The sequence below is a fragment of the Bombina bombina genome, chromosome 2 (genome assembly GCF_027579735.1).
Source record: "Bombina bombina isolate aBomBom1 chromosome 2, aBomBom1.pri, whole genome shotgun sequence".
Taxonomy (NCBI): domain Eukaryota; kingdom Metazoa; phylum Chordata; class Amphibia; order Anura; family Bombinatoridae; genus Bombina; species Bombina bombina.
The window spans coordinates 666,201,656-666,218,419 of NC_069500.1; positions in this window are offsets into that span (position 1 = coordinate 666,201,656).

Consider the following 16,764-nt stretch of genomic DNA (forward strand, 5'->3'; position numbering starts at 1 on the left):
TCTCAGCTCGCCACAAATTGAAGGCGCAGGAACCCTTGCACTGACTTAGAAACCAACGTAACTCTCTGAAGGCCTAACAAATGCATGCTTAACAATATACATAGCAGCAGCTTGATCACAAATAGTTAACCTCTTAAAAGCATTTATTATTCCTGCCCCTGCAAGTGTGTCAAACCAATCACAAACAGCACAACCTCTCACCTGCAGCCTTAAAACACCTGTAAATGCACACCCTCATTAGCCACCATGTTTCCCTTGCAGTATATTGCATTTAGAGTGAGACAGTGTCGTGGGGCACAAGGGGTGCTGGAACCCCTACAAGCCCCTGTTTTGAATGGTATCCCTGCTGCTGAGGTCCCTGGTCATGGTGCTGTAGCTGTCCCTGCTCCAGCTGCTGCTGCTGCCCTCCCTGCTCCTCCTGCTGTTGTCCCTGTTCCTGGTGCTCCCCATGCTGCTGTTGCTGCAGCTGGCCATAGGCCAGCAGGGCCTATAAGACGAAGGCATCAGCAGAGGGGAAGAGCACCAAGGGTACACAGGGTTAGGGTCACCCTGTTTGGGATGACAGAAGTGGAGGTCAGGGAAAAGTATCGCTTGACTTCTGCAAGCCTCATTAACCTATATGAGGTCTTGAAGGATGATATTGACCCTCAAGCGTATAGGAACCGAGCTCTGACTGGTATGCAGAAGCTGTTGTGTGTTGTACACTTCCTGGCAACCGGCTCATACCAGTCAACAGAGGGGCTTGTGTCTGGCCTAGCGCAGTCTACCTTCTCCAGGATTCTTGGGGAGGTTCTGACTGCTCTAGATAACCAGACACAACGATACATTCATTTCCCCCGTACCACCCAGGAATGGAACCGTCTTAAACAAGGCTTCTATTGACTGGGGGGTATTCCCAATGTCATGGGGGCAATTGATTGCACACATGTGCGTATCGTGGCCCCACATGAGGAGACAATCCTCTATATTAACAGGAAAGGGTTTCACTCATTGAATTGCCAGATGGTCTGCGATACCAATCTGAAATTCTTACATGTGTATGCAGGCTTCCCGGGGAGTGCACATGATTCCTACATCCTGCGCCAGACCTCCTTATTCAATATGTTTGAAAATGGAACACTCTCTGGAGGATGGCTGCTTGGTGAGTACCTTCATTCTGTCTGTATATTTCTACTAAAGGGACACTAAACACAAATTTTAATCTCATGTTTCAGATAGAGAATACAATGTTAAACAGCATTACAATTCACTTCTATTATCTCATTTTATTTATTCTTTAGATATCTTTTTTTTTAAAAATAGCAATGCACATAGATGAGCCAATCATATGAGGCTTCTATGTGCAGCCACCAATCAGCAGCTATTGAGCATATCTAATATGCTTGTCAGCAAAAGTTATCTATAGAATGGAGAAAATGATCTAATCTAAGTAAATTATAAAGCTGATAGCAATTGCAGGTTCTTATTAAATGGACAGTCTAGTATACATTGCACTTTCATTATTCAGATAGGACTTTTAATTTTAATAAACTCTCCAAATTACTTCCATTAACAAAATGTGCACAGTATTTGTATCTTTTATATTTTTGAGTCACCAGCTCCTACTGAGCATGTGCAAGAATAAGTGTGTATGCATTTGTGAATGGCTGATGGATGTCACATGGTACAGGGGGAGTTTCAAAATACATAACACTTTAAATTGTCATAAAAAATAACTTTGATATTAGACTAAGTGCTATTGCATTGTCTTGTTATCTTGCATTTTTTGATAATGAAAATCTACTGTGTTGACTGGTCCTTTAAAATAGATTTTTGGTCTAGACTAATACTGGCATAAAAGTAGATTGCTTATAATGCACAAATTTAATGTTTTTATTAAATCTATCTTTTATATGAAATTCATGTTGTGTCCCTTTAAAGCACATGATGTACCTGTAGTAATCCAAATACATATGTTACATGACAGGTGACGCAGGGTACGGCTGCAGACCATGGCTATTAACCCCCTTGGTGCACCCCATTACAGAGCCACAACCCAGGTACCAGGAGGCACACATAAGAACAAGGAATGTCATTGAAAGGAGCTTTGGCCTATTAAAAACCAGGTTCAGGTGTCTGGATGTTACAGGCGGAGCACTACAGTATAACCCCAACAAAGTGTGTTCCATTGTCAATGCTTGCTGTATTCTACACAACATTGCTGTGGACACACGTTTGTTGGGGGACATTGACCCAGAGCAGCAGCAGCAGCTGGTTCCTGTACCTGAGGATGTGGACAGGGGGACACTGAGGGGAAATGAAGTGAGGGATTATGTCATCCGGGAATACTTCACCTGTAAGTTACTTATTCATAAGTACAGTAAAACGTAACATTCACATGTATTATGATGTTTGACAGTACCTCACCAACCATTGCATGTGTATATATCATGTCTTGCAGAATTACAAACTTCGGATTTCCACTGCATGTAAGTAAGGATAGAGAATATAATTTTAAAAAACCTTCTAATTTACTTCGATTACCTATTTTCATTTATTCTTTAGATATACTTTAATGAAGACATAGCAATGCACACAGTGAAACAATCACAGGAGGCATCTATATCCAGCTACTAATCAGCAGCTATCAAGCATATCTAGATATGCTTTTCAGCAAAGAATATCAATAGAATGAAGCAACATAAATAATAGAAGCAAATTATAAAGTTGTTTATAATTGTCTGCTCTTTACAAATCATGAAAGAAAACATTTTGCTTTCATGTCCCTTTAACAACCCTAATTACTGTATATTTCTCATTTGTTTCATTCATGTTTAGTTCACTATCATTAAGAATGAGGATAATGGATATGTATACCTTATGTTCACACCTTCTTTAAATACATTATTAGTTATATATACCAACGTGTCAATTTATATTGGATGTGAGAAACCTTGATTTCCATCTTAGAAGTGAATATTACTATATGTACCGTTCGTACACAACTATGTGATGTGGTTTATCGAACAGGAATATGTCAGAAACATGATAATAATACCTTTTTTGCCCATTTCAACACAGGTATTATTATATGTTTTAACAATATTACTGTACTAAAACACACCTCACATGGATGTGGATGACAATTATATGGTAAATAACAGAGGACAAGATTTAGGATGAAATAGAACAAGATTTATTTTCTTTTAGGCCTCTTAGATGAGGGGGCTGAGGGGCCTGGAGTGGGTCTCCTGCCTCTCCTGGGTTGTGTGGATCCAGTAGGAGTGCTGGTCACAGATGAGATGCTTGAGGCGATGTCCTGCTGGTGGGTGAAATGCTCCACCAACACACCCAACAGTTGGTTCTGTTCCCTCCATCTGTGGTCACTCTGGATTTGCATGTTGGAAATGACTCTCAGCATTTGTGATTGGTTTTGTACCATAGCAGTTACAGATGCTGCCATGTCCCTTTGCAGCTCAATGGAATGCTGTTGTAATCGCTGTTGGCTCCTATGGAACCTGCGTTGGTCCCTCTGCATTCTCTCGCAGGTTGATGTTTGCCTCCTCTGTAGGGAAATGTATTCTTCACCCATGGCAGAAGTCAGTGGATCCATGGGCTCTTCCCCAGCAGGGACTATAGGCACTGGTTCCATTTCTCATTCCTCAGCTGGGGGTGCAGGCCCCGGAATCTCAGCTGGGGGTGCAGGCCCCGGAATCTCAGCTGGGGGTGCAGGGCGAGGAATCTCAGCTGGGGGTGCAGGCCCCGGAATCTCAGCTGGGGGTGCAGGGCGAGGAATCTCAGTTGGGGTGCAGGCCCCGGAATCTCAGCTGGGGGTGCAGGGCGAGGCATCTCAGCTGGGGGTGCAGGCCCCGGAATCTCAGCTGGGGGTGCAGGGCGAGGAATTTCAGTTGGTGGAGCTCTTCCAACTGCTGCCGATGGTGCAGATGTCCGGATGGACTGATAGTCCCATTGGCTGCTGGTGTGCATCCACTCAGCCTGCTGGTAGAATCCCTGAGTGGCATGATATTCTTGTGGGGGGGTAAAGACATCTACCCTTCGGGGCTGGCTTGGCTCCCCCTCCAAGCCAAAGGAATATTCCTCCGGCCAGGGCTCCTGCCAGGTATCCTCCTGTAATGCAGGCGGCATAACATTGGGATTCTCAATTGAGGCAGTCCAACCCATGTCATGCCTGGCATACTCCTGCTGGACTCTCTGGACCGGTGGTCGAGGTGGAGAAATACTTTGATCCGGTGTTGGAGGGGGATGCATGGGCGTTGGCACCCTGGTGACTGGAGGTTCTGTGGAAGAGTCAAATGATGAGAGGGATTAGTACAGTCAGATATATATCCATGTGGGCATACAATGTACATGCTAGGGCCTATCCACATTCTCATGTCAAACTCTATAACATGCATGTGCACATTGAGATTTGTGATATGATGGGTTTTAATATGCAAAGTATACATGTATGTGCTTCATACAATAGTTCTGTGTACATGTCAGTGATGGAGAAAATGTGTTCTTTAAGTGACACTATGGTTGTGATGACTATAGTGTCCATTTACTGAAAAGTCTACATGTGGCTTGTGGCCTGTGTTACTCTGAGACATGTTAGTATTTCACTATTCCACCTCATATCATGAATTTCAATGTGTTAAGTAGCATTAAATGGACATGCAACCCATTTTTATTCTTTCATGATTCAGCTAGCCAAGCATGCAATTGTAAACAACTTTGTAATTTACTTCCATTAGCTAATTTGCTTCATTCTCTCGATATTCTTAGCTGAAAAGCATTTCTAGATAGGCTCATAAGCTGATGATTGGTGGCTGCACATCAATGCCTCGTGTGATTGACTCACCCATGTGCATTGATATTTAATAAAATAAGATTATGAAAATAATGATGAAAAACAGATAATAGAAGTAAATTGGGATGTTGTTGAAAACTGTATTCTCTATCTGAATAATGAAATAAAATTATTTGGGTTTCATGTCCCTTTAATGTTAAATCTCATTGTATATTTTGTTGTTAGTAGGCAAAATAGCATGCTCCTCATTGTGTACATGAATGTGTGACAATATTGGATGTTATAACTCAAATACATATAATACTGGTGTGTGGGATGTTACTCACCAGCATGCTGTGCTGATGTTGCAGCCCCTGAGTCACGAGCCCCTGGAAGTCCACAGACTGCTGTGACGCTCAGGGACCTACGAATCAGCTCCTGCCACTCGTTGTATTCCACCTCATAGTGAGGCCCACCTCCTGTTGCCCTCTGGGACATTGCTTCCTGGCCCATCTTCTCCTTGACTCTCCTCTTACAATCATTCCACCTCTTCTTTAGGCCATCCACATTCCTCCTCCGTTGGGACACACCATGGACGGCCTCCACCACCTTCTGCCAAGCATCTTTACGCCTACGGGCAACTCCTTTGCCCTTCTCTTGTCCAAAGAGGGCAGTATGGTTCTCCAGGACAGCCTGGACTAGAGCGAGGTTTTCTGCAAAACTGAAGTTAGGACACCTCATACTCTCCTCGTCCTGGGCCGCCTGGCTCCCTCCCTGGGATGTCCCTGGTGTGGGTTCCTCCTTATCCTCTCCCTCCTCCCCCCTTCTATAACCATGTGCACCCTCTATCCCTCTTCTAAGTGTGCCTGGCCTTGGGGCAACCCCACTCCCATCCTCCCTTCTGGCTCTCCCTCTCCCCACTCCGCTCACTCCCTGACGGGGACCCTGCTGCTCCTCCTGTCCATAATCCTCTCCCTGCAACTCCCCTTCCCTCCTCCTGACAGTAAATGTACAAGCTTATCAAATCCTCCAAATCCGACCTAACTAAATATTATGCAATGGGCCTCTCTCTCTACTCTAACGACTTTCTCCTACTCACTGTAGTGTGCTGTAGCTCCAAGAACCAACCAAACACACTAAAGAAAATGGCGGCTGCGCAGGGGTTTAAGTATGAATTTTGAATCTCGTCATTACGTGGCGCATCTCTTAGAACTGGCGTTATTTTTTACGAGTCGTAGGCTAATTTGCATAAAACTACACTTTATTGAGAGTTTACGTGAACAAAATACAGGCGCAAGTACTTGCGACGACTAAAATGTGTATTTGCGCACATTTTGCCTGCTCGCCGGTTTTTCCTACTTACGCCAGTTTAGCATCTGACGGCGCTGAATATTGGATAGCTAGAGTTGCGAGCTGAAACTGCGGGCAACGCGGGTTCCCTCGCTTGCGCCGCAAACTATGATCTATATCGGATCGACCCCTAGGATCTTAGCTAGTTAGACATTACCTACACATATTATACATAAATTGCCTTTTTGAAGAATTAGCACACATGTCTTAAATAACTCTACTAATTGAGAATGTAAGTGTTTCATTTCCAATAGGAATATTCAATTTATTTAAAGGACCATTAAACTTGACATTTTAACAATGCATACAATGTTTCATTATTGCAATATACATTCACTATTTATTTTGCAGCCTTCATTTGTAAAATATATCTGAAAAATGTGTTTGTTTCATTTTCTCCCAGGGAGGCTTGGGTTAATACTTTAAGGCAATTTATGCAAGTTTTTGTTTACTTTTCCCTCGCTCCTCAAGCTTCTATGGTGTCACATGCGATAAAAAAGGTGGATTATCAGTAGGCAAATCATTCTTTGTAATAGTAACCAAGTTCTATCAGTGCTAAACCGCCTTAAAGGAATACATGAGTGCAGGCTACTCCAGTCTGCACGTGTGCAATCAGAGTTTGTGCTATACCTGAATATTAGTTTGTAATTGGTTAGCAAGGTTGATAGTGTTCTGAGTGACAGGGAAATCAGTGAAAAGAATAAACAAAAAAACATATACTCAGTTGACAAAATTAAGCTGCAGTTTTTTTTGTAAAATTATTCTTATATATGAAGGTTATAATTATGTAGTTTACAATTTGTGTTTATTGTTTCTTTAAACTATTCACCATCAATAAACACAAGAGACTATCACATATAAGAAGGTGAACTACATAAGTAATCAAATAATTAACTGCAAAATACGTAGATACAGTATAAATGATCAGTTAAAAAGAGAAAATAAAGAGATTCCCATTTATTATAAAAAAAGTTAAAGCATCAATATACAGTATATTATAACTTTTTGTTCTCAACCCTTAGCCTTATTAGATAAAAAAAATATATATTTTCTCTGAAGTTTACAGTCATTTAATCCAAATTTACTATTATTCATAATAAGATAAGCAACCAAATTCTTTATTCATCACTGCAGGGTAACATGTAACTAATATAATCAGAAATGTCTCTCTCCCCGATAGTTTTCTTCATAATTCCCAATTACCGTTACTGATATAGATAAAGTTTACTGCCGTTAACTGTAAGGTTCCAGTCATTATATGATTCCTCTGGTGTAAAGTAATACCAGCTTCAGTATTTCACTAATATACTGTAGTAGATGAGGTTGAAAAAAGTACAGAAGTCCATCAAGTTAAATCTATACAAATGTAATATAATTACAAAAAATCTCCAGATGATCTTAAAATTAATCCCATTAAAAAAGGTGACCCATTTAACACAAGCAATCGTATCCATTAATTATGTTTCTAGCCAGAAATTTATCTAAACCATTTTAAATGTATCTAAGGTATTGGCATTTACTACCCCCTCAGGTAATGAGTTCCACAATTACATTGTTCTTACAGAGAAAAAACATTTACGTTGCAGAAGATTAAATCTCCATTCCTCCAGCCTTAAATTATGACCTCTTGTCACAAACACTTTTCTTGAAATAAATTGAGCTTCTTTCATCTCTGTATATGGGCCTTGAATATATATATATATATATATATCAGTGACGTGCTGTGGGGTCAGAGGCTGGTGAAGCACTAGATATGATACGCCGGAGAAACACATGTACAGAGGGACGCAAGTACCCCCAACAGGGCAGGTTTAAATGATAGCTGAACCAGTGCACAGGTGACATAATCAGGTAATGGGTGAGAGCAAGTTAGTAACCACTGAGTTGCTCATCAGCTGATTACTTCACCTGTGCACTGATTCAACTATAATGAAAACCTGGCCTGTTGGGGGTACTTGAGGACCATTGTTGTTAAACACTGCACTAAAGTACCAGCTCATAGGAAATGTATTGATTACCTGGAGAATAAAGCACACATACTCTGCTCACTGACACCCACACACACATTCCGCTCACATACACACTCACACAATTCTGTGGCATAGTGCCAGTTACTAAGCAATTAGAATGATACACAATCTCATCTCTACTCACTACTGTATTGTAAAAATAGAAATAATTTACCATACAAGTTTTACACAAAGGACAAGTTATCAATACTGCCAACACAGCTGCTGCACATCCCACTTAGGTATGCTCTTCAACAAAGGACACCAAAGGATGCCAAAAGAATGAAGTACATAATAATAAAAGTAAAATATAAAGTTTTTTGGGGTTTTTTTTGTGCAATTTCTATCTGAATGATGGAAATGTAATTATGACTTTCATGTTCCTTTCAAAAACTAATTTGATTTGCTGACATGGGGCCAGTAACAGTTGATGTTAATTCTCAAAATATAAATAACTAGAAAAGTCTATTAAAATAGCATGCTCTACCGCAATCATGAAAGTTTAATTTTAAATGTCTCCCTTTGACTATGTGTTTAACCAGTTACTTTACAGTGGTATTATTTCTAAAAACATTTAACTGCAATAATTACATATATTTTTTTAAATAACTAGTTATCTCCTTTTTATTAATATAAACTTGTATAAAAGCAGCACATATTAAAAACTCAATGCAACAGCTTTCAATTGATTTGTGAATTACAAGTTAACAGCGGTCTTTAAATAAATGGAGACACAGAGAAAAATAAAAATAGATATTGCATCCTCTGACTGAACAGACATAACATATATGGAGTTTGTACCTAATTAAATGAAATAACCATAAAAAGGGAGGCTTAGCAATATTCAATGTCAAAAACTTTAATTTAAACAATGTGGACACTGCACACTTAACTTCAAACTCTGGGTTTTAAATTATGGATTTAAATTTGAATTGACCCTTTGACTTCCTGTCAGTATTGGGTTATGCTCACTTACTGTCCCCCCCTGTTAATGAGCTGTATGCGAACACAATTTGTGAATCACAAGAGATGTAGAATACTACTTTACTCTTCTGCTTGGTGTCATCTGTTCTTAGGTTACCTCAGCTTCCAGTTGTGTCACAAGACCCTGCTCATTTCATCCTCCTTCTGATTAATCTATCTTCACTTGCTAGGAGGCATCAAGAGGGGTGCCTCCTATTGCTACCAATTTGTGCTGCTAATATATTGACAGAACACAGGTGGCGCTGCAGCACAGCTTTTCCTTTGACCCATGTACTGCAATGGAGAGAAGCGTTCCTGTACCTGCCTCTCCATAGCATTACATGGGGGGAATATTTTTTTTTTACTTTTTTTTTTTTTATTAAAATTTAATTAAGCTTTGGCCACATATGGCAGGGTAGGCACTGCCTCCCCTGCCTCCTATGAGTGCACGTCCCGGATATATATACACACATATATATATATATATATATATATAAAAAGTATTCATATCACTTCTCAAGCGCCTTTTTTCTACAGAAATTAGACCCAGTTTGGCTAACCTCTCCCCATAGTTTTAAGATCAGTCCCAAGAACTGCCCTCCATACTCAAGGTGTAGTCTTACCAGGGATTAATATTAGTCTTACATAATTCCTTATTCCACTTTACAAGTGCATGTAAGGTGTTAACATACCCCTACACTGATTTTCATATAATGTTCAATAACTTGGTAGCTTTTAGAAAAAAAATAGTGTCTCATATTGTATTGCTTAGCAATTCTTACCTAATAGTATAAAATAATTCCACCTGCTCCTTTTATAAACTCAATCACAATAGACACACAATTGGTTTTAAACATATTTAATTTAAATCTATATCAGACTTCTATGTTTAGATACAATCTTTTTTAAACATATATACAATCCAATATTATATTTATAGAATTATGAATTATTATTTAAAACATAATATTTCATGATTTAGTATATTTTATATTCATATTTATGGGTACAATAGATCAGAGATCGCCAATGGGTGGCCCTCTGTGCTAGCTTTCATCAATCAGGTTTAGGAATATGGACAATTTTATGAAATATATTATAATTTGTGTTTTTCATAGCTATACAAAGTGGGTCATCATTACCATCCTATAATATAAAAGGCCAAGTGTGTTTGTCCGAAGCTGTCATGCGCAGTAGAGACTGCACGAGGACAAACACACCTGGCCTTCAACAGACTAACCTCCTGGTATCTGGGGCCGTCCGGGCGTGACAGGAGGCGGGGACAGGCATGATGTGGTCGGGGCCGGACGTGACGCGGGCGGGACCGGTAGGGACGCAGACAGGGTCAGGCAAAGGGATAGAGAGAGCAAAAGAGGGGGGTGAGAGAGCAAAAGAAAGCGGGGAGAGAGCAAAAGAAAGTGGAGAGAGAGAGCAAAAGAGGGGGAGAAAGACAGAAAAAGAGAGGGGAGAGAGAGCAAAAGAGGGGGAGAGAGAGAGCAAAAGCGGGGGGAGAGACAGCAAAAGAGAGGGGGGAGAGAGCAAAAGATTGGGGATAGAGAGAACAAAAGATGGGGTAGAGAGAACAAAAGAGAGGGGGAGAGAGAGCAAAAGAGAGGGGAGGAGAGAGAGCAAAAGAGAGGGGGGATAGAGAAGCAAAAGAGGGGGGATAGAGAGAGCAAAAGAGAGGGAGAGAGACAGCAAAAGAGAGAGGGGAGAGAGCAAAAAAAGAGGAGAGAGAGTAAATGAGAGGGGAGAGACAGAGCAAAAGAGAGGGGAGAGAGACATCAAAAGAGAGGGAGAGAAACAGCAAAAGAGAGGGGGGAAAGAGAGCAAAAGAAAGGGGAGAGAGAGCACAAAAGAGGGGGGATAGAGAGAGCAAAAGAAGGGGAGAGAGGCAGCAAAAGAGAGGGGGAGAGGGCAAAAGAAAGGGAGGAGAGAGATAGCAAAAGAGGGGAGATAGAGAGAGCAAAAGAGGGAGGATAGAGAGAACAAAAGAGAGGGGGGAGAGAGCAAAAGATGGGGGAGAGAGAGCAAAAGAGGGGGGATAGAGAGAGCAAAAGAGGGGGATAGATAGAGCAAAAGAGAGGGAGAGAGACAGCAGAAGACAGGGGGAGAGAGCAAAAAAAAGGGAGGAGAGAGTGAATGAAACAGGGGGGGTAGAGAGAGCAAAAGAGAGGGGGAGAGAGACAGCAAAAGAGAGGGGAATCTTCTTTCTGCTCAGAAAAGACTCTCCACTATTCGGTTTATTGTGTGTTTTCACGTCACTGTTGTTCACTAGATTTTATGGATACATTTCTCACGCAAGTGAAATTAAATTCACCCACAATGCCTGCTAAAGCAAAAGATAAAAATCCAAAACTAATGATATAAACACTGATATTAGCTTAGATTACACCTCATGAATTGTTTACACCTCAATTCGATTGAATTAAGAAAGATTTATCTAGTATCTCCACTGATCTGGTCACTCTTACATCAGAAGTAAGACAATTTGCCACAAGAATTTCTGAAGTGGAAAATAGAGTATCCGATCTGGAGGACCTAGTTAACTCTCAAGAAACTATACTGCAGAAACAACAGATGAAATTCAATAATCTACAGTCACGTTTAGATGATATGGAAAATCGAGCAAGATGTAATAATATAAGAACAATAGGGCTCCCCGAAAATCCTGAATTTGAGGATTTAATCAAAATTACTTCAGTATTACTCCCTCAAACACTGGGGTTCTCTCCACAATGGCTTCCTTTAGAGGTTGAAAGAGCCCACAGAGTAGGTCCTAAAAGAACTCTTCCCGATGGAACATTGGGAAATAGGATGTGCCTTGTTAAGTTTCTTAAATTTCAGGATAAAGTTGAATTATTAAGATTATTTAAAAAAACTGAAACTTGTAATTTAGGAAAGCATAAGATATTACTTTTCCAAGATTTCTCCAGTGAAACATCTTCCAAAAGAAAATTAATGTCTCCTTTCTGTACACAGTTTATAAATAAGGGTTTGAAAGCACGGTTGGTTTATCCAGCCAAAATTGTACTAGAAGATAATGGCAATAAATTTACATTTAACAACATTAAGGAGGTAAAAGATTATATTGAATCAAAAGGAATCTCAGAGGTTTAATATCTCCACCGGAGATATTATATGTGATAATACTTCTATAACAACAAAGATTTATTATAAGTAGATGCAAAATATTCTCGGATGTCGCAAGAGATTCCTGTCTTGCAGTTATTTTAAATGTTTTGTTAGCATTTTCCCTTTTTTTCCCCCTCTCCCCCATCCCATGTAAATTTATATTAGTATATTAATCTTGCCATGAATAAACTTACAATTTTGTCCTGGAATGTCGAAGGATTCTCTTCTCCGGCTAAAAGCAAACTTAATATTAAACATCTGGCTAAAGATAAACCAGATGTTGTATTACTTCAGGGACGCATTTGACTGAGATAGAATCTGAGAAACTAAAGATTAAGTGGGTAGGAAGGGTTATTGCGGCCCTTTCTTTAAATAGAAAGTGTGGTGTTACAATATTACTTGATAAAGACTTAAAATACTCATTTATCAATATTGAATCTGACCCAGAAACCCGGTTTATTATTTTACAGATAGTAATTAATTATATCAAATATATTCTATGTAATATTTACATCCGAACGTGGTTTCTCCTGTATTCTAGAAAAAAATTGAAAACAAATTGTTCCCACTGGTTAATGAAAATATTATAATTGGTGGTGACTTTAATCTAACACCATGCCCAGTTTTGGATAGACTTTTGGGTAAAAACCCAAAAAACTATAATAGAAGTGCAAAACTTTTTTTTAAAAATGTATCACAAGCTTAAATTGAGTGATATCTGGAGGCTCAGGAATCCAGACTCACAGGTGTTCACTTGTGAATCTAAATCTTTTAAAACTTTTTCTAGAATTGATTTAATTTTAATATCTGAATCCTTATCTATTCAAAAAATATTTACGGCCATCAGTGATATCTCAATCTCAGACCATGCTGTTATTTCTCTTATATTTATGACTCCCAATAAAGATGATAATAGAACGGTCAGATTTTTTTCCCCACGATTTTTGCTCAATAACGTTAAATTCTTTCTTTGGTTAAAGCAGAGGTGGAAAGATTTCTGCGGTTTCAATATTGATTATCTCAATAAAATTTAATTTTTTTGGGAAACCTCTAAAATGGTACTCCGTGGTGAAATTAAAGCGTACATGACCATTTTAAATAAGACAATTCCTGCGTCAGAAATTCAATATACTAACCAAGTAAGAAATGCATACAGAAAATATGTGAATGACCAATAGAGTATAAATTGGAACACATACTTCAAAGCCAAAAAGGCACAAGATATATTTCTTAAACAAAAGTCATTAGAACAAGAGTCAAAAATAGATATACAATTCAGGGGATTTCACAGTTGTTCCGTGAAACACCTTGCCCGTCTTACAAAAAATGGAAAGAAAATGAATTATATACCAGCTATCCAAATAGGTAATACTAGGTACACTGAAACAGAGGAGATTAGCAAAGGTTTTTTTTTATTTTTATCAACTACTTTATTCTGATATAGCCAGCACTCCTGACAGCCAGGATAATTTCTGGAAGAGTATTCAGATACCGCAGATCTCTGAGGAAGATTGTCTAGCTTTGAATTCTCCAATTACAGACGAAGAAATTAGTGCAGCAGTAGATAATCTTAAACGTAATAAAGCCGCAGGGCCAGACAGCCTACCAGCAGAATTCAATAAGATATTATCTCAAGAATTGAAGATTCCACTAGGTAAGCTATTTAATTTCTATTTTTTACTCCAAAGACCCTATGTCTACATATTTCTCAGCAGCAAATATCTCGTTAATTCTTAAGAAAGGAAAAAATACGGAAGATCCGGCTTCCTATAGACCTATTTCTGTATTAAATACGGATTATAAGCTCTTATCTTCTATAATTGCTAAAAGACTCATTGTGCTGCTCGAGAAAATTATCCATCGGGACCAGGTGGATTTCATGTTGTCTAGAAATTCTACTAGACATATACGGAGTGTGGTTACATTCATAGATTATTGTTAGAATATGCAAAGAATTGATAAGGAGAAAAATAAACTTACCCAGGATATAGCACTTCTTACTTTAGATGCCGAAAAGGCCAAAAAGGCCATCGATTTTATCTCTTGGGATTATCTTTTTAATGCTCTAACTAAGTTTGGATTTAAGAACCAATTTTTACAGTTTGTCCAGAAACTTTATAGCTTTCCAATATCTTTCCTATTGATCAATAACTCCTTATCCGCTAAAATAATTTTGAAACAAGGAACGTGACAAGGTTGTCCTTTGTCGCCCCTCTTATTTAACATTGCGTTAGCAATGAGATAAGATGAAAGGTATTGTGTTGGGCACTCATACTCTTAATAACACCAGGCAATCTATTCCTCTGATCTTGAAATGTCTTGAAGAGTTTAGTCTTTTATCTGGATATTGGATCAACTGTCAAAAAAGTGAACTCCTCTGGATAAAAAATTATGCAGCTAGCCTACAAAAATATCCTTTTAGAACAGTAGACACTATTAAATATCTGGGTATGTTAATCCATATAAATCCTAAAAAATGGTATAGCTTGAATTTTTATCCACTACTAGACAAAATAAAATCTGATCTGGAACTATGGGCATCTTTTCCATTATCCTTGATGGCCCAGGTTAATTTAATAAAAACAATTATCTTTCCTCGACTTCTTTATCCTCTGCAAAACTTGCCTGTATTTATTCTTAATAAAGATTTAAATAAATTATACTCATGGATGTCTAGGTTCATTGGGGGTGAACGGATTTCCCTGGATAGTCTGATGTTAAAAAAGGAAATAGCAGGATTAGCCTTGCCTAATATTACATTGTATAACTGGGCAGCAATGATTAAGATAGCTTTAGATTGGATTACAGAGTCTAGTATGTTCTCTTCTTTTGATATTGAAAGTTTTTAGTGTACTCCGTTCTCATTAAAGGCAATTTTACATTGCCCACTTAAAATCTTCCGGCCAATATTCATAGTCTTATCTCATTTAAAAATATAGTCACGGCTTGGCAGAAAGGCTGTGTTCTTCTGGAGATAGATCCAAGTTTTTCTGATTTTCTCCCTATTATAGGGAATCCACAATTTACACCAAGAATTTATAATAAGGCTTTTAAGTCTTGGAGGGAAAAGAGTATTAATGCTATATCACAGATCTTGCTAGAAAATGGACAGATCTTATCTTTCCAAGACTTGGTCTGACAATATGATATTCCTAATAAGACCTTTTTTGCTTATCTACAATTGTGACATTTTATAAATACGGTGAGCTGCTGTTTTCCTTTGTCTCTAGCCTGGTCTGATATTGAGCTATGTTGTTCAAAATTTATCTTGGGTGATGCCTCTATTTCCTTAATATATGATATCATGCTGGCTAAACAGGGTGCTCTTTCTATCGAAAAAACAATTAACAGATGGACATATATCTTTTCAGATATAGATGTGGATAAAATTAGAAGTAGCTTTTCAGCCCTTAATCATTGTTTAATTTCTACGTCCTGGAAAGAGTCGCATTTAAAGATGTTTAATAATTTTTATATTTTTCCTTATAGAATGTATAAAATGTTTCCAACTACAACTCCAGAATGCCCACAATGTAGATTGCCATTAGCAGATTTGTGTCACATGATATGGTATTGCCCTAAGATATTTCAACTGTGGCAAAAAGTAGGGTTTTGGGTTTCCACTACATATAATTTTTCAATTAGATTTACTTTAGAAATTATTATTTTTTTACATATCCAACAGGAGAGCCCAAGCCTATTATATAATATTGTCAATACTATTATCTTGATTGTAAGACATCTGATATTAAAGAATTGGAAAGCTTATAAGGCACATACTTTTTCTTCCGTCCTAAAGGAGATTCAAGCACAGATCATTTTTTTTATCTTTTCCCTTACAAACAGTCTCTGGAAAAAAAATAAAAAACTTTTTAATTGTCTGGCTACCAATAATCAAGTGCTACCCTCTTATTACTCAAAGACAGATTTTGTCTCCTTTTTTTGAGCTTAGACTCCTTTGCCAACTTAGTCTTATTAAATTTCTTCCCGGCAGAGTGGATTTCTCTATATAGGGAGGTATAAGATATGTTTGAAGGGGGGATTCTCCTTTTTTCCCCTCTCTTTCTCTATCTTATGACTAATAAATGGGAATTTTAGACTGTGGTAACATATTTCTGTTTAGAAAACAAGATATGTAAGCTCTCCTGATTAGGTTTAGTTGATAGAAAAAACGACGTAAATTGAGATAATAGTTCTCTAGGAGTGCGAAGACCTAACTTAACTTAAGGACGGATTTTGTATTTTTGGATGTGTTACTGCATTTACAACTCAAACACTAGGGAGCGCTGAAACCAGCAACATTCTATCAATATTGAATTACATATTGTACTAGTATCAGGTTAGGCATTTAGTTTTCTTTTAATTTACTCTTTAGCTGGTTTCAGCGCTCCCTAGTGTTTGAGTTGTATATTTATCTTTTTGTAGGTTTAGAGGGTTACCTATTTTTCTAGTTGGAGTTTGTAGTAATACTTCTTTTTGGCGCTGGTCACTCAATTCTCTTTTTTAGTGTGTTACTGCATTTCCAAGGAAGACTTGAAT